The 5,643-nt window shown below is 36.8% G+C and overlaps 1 pseudogene; it reads left to right on the top strand.

Moving 5' to 3' along the window:
* The first annotated feature begins 2,750 nt into the window (after nucleotides 1-2,750).
* Nucleotides 2,751-5,643, top strand: LOC127115310 (serine carboxypeptidase-like 42; annotated as a pseudogene).

The following is a 5,643-nucleotide window of genomic DNA, read 5'->3' as shown; positions in this document are numbered from 1 at the left end:
ACTCCCCTAGTCATGGGGAGCAATTATTGCCTCTAAGGGTATCCTAAACCCTAGTTCCAAAAGGCCCATATATACACATCTCCAAGGGGGAGGGACAGAGCCTAACTTACACACAACACACTTGTATATTGAACCTCTCACCTTAAGTGAGCATGCCCTTCAAACCACCAAAAAACCACCGTACATGGCATCTCGCTGTCGTGGGCAATCCCTAACCACCACAATTGTTATAAACCTACTAAGACTTCTGAGTGTCCCCTACCTTTATAGGGATACCATGTTCACTTATACTTTTTGACTAGTACAATGGCAGCCACCGTGGGGCACTGATAAAATTAACATGGGACAAACCTGATTCACTACAGTCACCATACCCATTGTTACCCTCCAGTCTTACATATATTTGTCATTGGCCATGGTTAAAAGTATAGCTTCATCCCCTACACCATAGGGTACCTGCAATAATAATGATGTTGATGCCCTTGCGGAGATGTGTATCGCCATAGAAGAACTAAGTTGTCGGAATCAGACACTAAAGAGAAATGTTTATAACATTAGACAACGCTAGAAGGATTATAATCCCCCATAAGATATGGAAGGGTTGGATCCCTAGCCACTCTTAGTAGAGATATGGGAATCACATGTCCCTGAAGAATTCACACCTCCATCTTTGGCCAAGTTGGATTGGCGCATTGATCCTTATGAACATATCGCCCCCGTCAACACATAGATAGACATCATTGTAGCGTCTGACTCCCCAAAGTGAAAGTTGCTGAAGTGTGTGAACCAAAAGTGCATGGTTATGTCAATTAGTAAAAAGATCGATCCTACAGAGAGATGTTTGATAACATAATTTTTACTAAAATTTTGTTTATATAAAGCGATCACAAACGAGTTTTGTTTGGTGCAAATAGAAATTGAAATTTAACAAATAATTAAAAGCTTGACTACGGGTTATAATCATCCATCTAGACTAACCCTTATGATCATCCATGTTTGAATTACGAGAATCTCTAAGTTATTTTTATAGAAATTTAGATGATTTTGTGTGACACCCACTTTCGTGGTGTGTGGAATCTAAACGTGTTTCGGGCGCGGCTAAGTGGTTCAATCAAGAGTGTTACACCTTGTCACGTGGCGCCGCATCTTGATTGTTTCTCAATTGAGATAAAGTTGCCTTATCAATGGAGCCTCGAACTCAACCATTTAGTAATCCGCTTTCAGAAGTCGAATCAATATCTTTCGATAAATGGTCAACTTCTATATTGTCTTTGCTTTCGCAACCAACAGAGACATGGTCAAGATCTCGAATCCTAAATAGATAAAACTTTCAATTCTTATAATTACAAATGGACAATTCAATTAAGGTTTGTCATGAGATAGACTTTCATAACCCCATTTCCCTATGGATATACTCACTCATGGTGAGATGGACAACAATCAAATAAGATAAAGACATTACAAGTAAATAAATAAAGTAAAGTAAATAAGAGAAATAACTTTTAAATGAAAATGATGGCAAGATAAAATACCAAAAGTGCAGAAGGATTTCAAGAGTTTTCAAGAACTTAAGCTAAGAATCCAAGCAAAATACAAAGAGAAAAATAGCAATTCTAATGTATGATAGGTAGTAGAAGCGATGGTCTTCCTACATGCCTAAGCATCTATTTATAATAAACTATGCCATATGTGGCTCATAATAGCTAATAATTGTGAGCTTAACTACTACTAATCAATATTCATCAATGGGTGGGATGTTGTGGATGCCAGAAGGTCACAAAAACTGCTCAAAAATCATGAAATCAAAACTTGCTAACAAGCTGACACGATTCGTTAGGGGACATGGTCAAGCCATGTCAACCACAACTTTCTTGTATGGGAGGGGTGCCAATGGGCCAACACGGTCTGTGTCATGGGACACGGCCAGGCCGTGTTGGTCACGGAAATTTGGTATGACAAGAGCCCATTTTGTGAGATCTTTGGTCTTTTTCACTCTGATTCGGTCCAATACCTTCTTATTACCTAAAGACATGAAAAGAAGACAAAAACACATAAAATATAACTAAAATGATGCAACCACTCATGAAAATGGAAATAAAATAAATAAGAAACATTATGCGTTTATCGCTTACCAGATGTTGTTTGGCACCTTCAGTGATGTCGCCCTACAATGGTAAATGGGTCTATCCCGAGGCTCCATCACCAGTTATCATGAGCTAGTAAGGAAACTTGTGCATCAGTTTGCTGCCACTGTCAAGAAAATGTTTACCATCAGTCTGTTCAATATATGATAGAGTCCATCGGAGCGGTTGAGGGGCTATCTCACCCGGTTCAACGAACCCACCATCAGGGTCGTTCCCCCAAACCAATAAATGTTTGTGGGGGCGTTCCAAAATGGACTCAAGATGGGGCACTTTAATGAGTATATCCCCCATAAGCCATCACTTTCGTTAGCAGAAATGGTCACAGAGCATAATGTTACATAAAAGGCGAGGAGACCAATATCGAGAAGAAGGCGCGAGACATCAAGAAGCTTATTCCAAATGTCGAAGATTCACACACCCTGAAAAGAGTAATTATAACTCTCCCATCAAAGACAATACTATATTCAAGAGAGTAGGCAAGACGGCGGAGAGCTTCACGCCTTTAAACACTCGCAGTGAACAGATTTGATGGGAGGTTTTTCACCTGCACTACAATCCTAAGCCTCAAGCTATGAAGGCATACGTAATGGGTCATTAGCCATATAGATGGTACAAGTTCCGTATGGTCAAAGAACACCACACCAAGGATTGTACAAACTCAAGAAAGAGATTGAGAGGATGATCCAAAAGGGACACCTCAAAAAGTATGTCAAGGGTGATTCCTCCCGGGGACCAGAAAAATCTAGCTCCCACGAGCGAGACGATGCAGGGAATCTCGTACCCAGTAAGGAGAAAGAAACATTACAAGGCAAGGTCAACAACTATGTACACAACACACTTAATACTATAGCCTAAGGATTCGCTGGGGGCAAAAAGACTAGCTTTTGTTGGTGTAAGCCCTAGAGGCCAATATTTTTGGTACTTTTATCGAAATATTTATTAATAATAAAAGGTTTTTTCTTTATTATGTTTGTTTAATAAAGTCCCTAGAATAGCTAGTCTGTTTAATGTATCAAGTGTGACTTAATCATGAGATCTCATTAAACATAAGGACATTATTCTTAAAGTATTTGTAGTCGAGCTTTGTTGTGAAGTAGGATAACATTAAAGCATTAAGACTATTATGTATATAGACTGGTGATCACATCTCATGGATCATGGATAAAGAGTTATCAAGTCTTAAACATATGTATGAATATTAGAAGTAATATTTATACTGGATTGACCCATTATGAGTATACTATATAGAATGTTATGCAAAGTGTCATAAGTTATTCTCATGGTGATAATGGTGTATACCACCCTTCGACCTGAAACCACTATGGACCCTAGATGTAGAGTCAAGTGCATTATTGCTGACCAAACGTTATGCGTAACTTGATGACCATAAAGACAGTTGATGGGTACTTCACGAAGCATGTTGAGGGACATGAGTGACCTAGATGGAATTTGCCCATCCTGCGTAACAGGATAAATGTCTACGGGCCCAATATTGAACTGGACAAGGATGACACGGTCTATGCCTTGTGTTCAATGTAGACATAAGGGCAAAATGGTAATTTTATACATAAGTATTATCACAAAAGGATTTATCATATCAAATGACATTTTCGTGTCTTGGGTAGCAGTGATGTGTTGCTAGATACCGCTCACTGTTTATTCTGTTAAATACGTGATTTAATATAATTGTCAATGTCGCGAAAACCTACAGGGTCACACACAAAAAGGACGGATTTATGAGAGATAGAGTAAATAAGGAATACCGTAAGGTATGGTGCACTTAAGTGAATTGTAAAACATCGTAAGGTACAATGCACTTAAGTAGAATACGAAATATGGTAAGGTACCACACGCTTAAGTGATTTTGGTATATCATAAGATATGGGTCACATACACTTAAGTGAGATTTTTAGTTTACAGCCACACAAGTGATTCTATAAATAGAACATTTGTGCAGATGAAAATTTCGTTTCTCTCTCTCTCTCTCTCTCTCTCTCTCTCTCTCTCTCTCTCTTTCTCTCTCTCTCTCTCTCTCACTCACTCACTCACTCAAAGCCTTCATTCGTAGCAGCTAGCATTGAGACTGAAGGAATTCGTTCGTGTGGACTGAGTAGAGGCGTTGTCATCATTCAACGTTCGTGATCACTCCTTCGATCTGCATTAAGGGTTTCAATCGCCAAAAGAAGTAACGATTCTATCGCTGATCATGCTCATTCGTAAGGATCACTAAAGGAGAAAAATTTTAATTTCCGCTGCGTTTTAGATCGTCATTCTCCTTCAACTTCGTCCGTAAAAGATACGCTCTCCAAATTCTAAATATAGAAGACCTCTCCAATATTGAAGACACAGGCAACATATGAATATTTCTCGAGTTTATTAGATTGGAATTCCACTTCTGAAAATGGATCGTGATGCACAAACAACATATGAATATTTATGGTCACACGAAATGATTTTTGAAATTGATCTTGCTCTTACGGATGATTGTGATTTTGATGATTATACTTATGCAAATCCTCATCATTTATCCAAACCATGCAATAAAGCTATAAATGATGCTAATAAAATTGTGGGCGAGTATACCAAAAACTACGATGTGATTCTTGATGTTTGTTATCCATCCATAGTTCAACAAGAACTCAAAATGAAAAAGATGGTACAATTTTCCTCTTGTTAACTAGGTTATTATGAATTTGTGATGATAGTTTTTATTAGTTAATTAATTTGGTTATTTCATTATTGTAGGCTACTAAAATAAGTTTAAGTGTAGATGTTTGTTTGGACTATGAAAGTGATTTTTACCTTAATCTCCAAGAAGTTCAAAAGGCTCTCATGCTAACCGCACAAGTTTGCCATATTCATGGTCCATGTGTAGTGAGTAAGTTCAAATAATAATATATATTTTCATGTTTAGGATTTAGAATTTAGAATTTATTATTTTATTGTATTATCTTAATATATGTTGATTATCTCATACACATATTTTCTTTATTATAGTTTTTTAAATTATAGTCTATTCGATCCTAATATTGACATGCTTCTAAGTTTGAAACGGATAGTTTTACAGGTAATTAATTTTAACAAATGAAATTCATATAGTATTATTATGTATTCTTACATTTTTTGTAATAAAAATTTATGTGTTAAATTATATATTGTGACTATGGAGATCAAGATTCCATGGTGCCATTATTAGGTACTCGAACACTCATTCGTGAACTAGCTCATGACCTAAAATTCAAGATTATTGGTTAATATAGAGTTTGGTTTCACAAAGGACAGATAAATGTACATTTTTATTAATAATCAACCATTTTATGAATATTAAAATATGATTTGAATATAGTTTTATAATGTTATTGACTCAAATGAATTTATATGTAGGTTGGAGATTGGGTAACTGAGTATGGAAAATTGTTAACTTTAGCCCGCTGTAAGAGGAGCTGGTCACGTGGCACCATATGGACAACCTTCCAGAGCATTGCAACTATGTGCATAA

Source organism: Lathyrus oleraceus, chromosome 1 (genome assembly GCF_024323335.1).
Source record: "Lathyrus oleraceus cultivar Zhongwan6 chromosome 1, CAAS_Psat_ZW6_1.0, whole genome shotgun sequence".
NCBI classification, from domain to species: Eukaryota; Viridiplantae; Streptophyta; class Magnoliopsida; order Fabales; family Fabaceae; genus Lathyrus; species Lathyrus oleraceus.
Note: the sequence above shows the minus strand (reverse complement) of the source record. Positions and strands in the feature narration are given on the sequence as shown.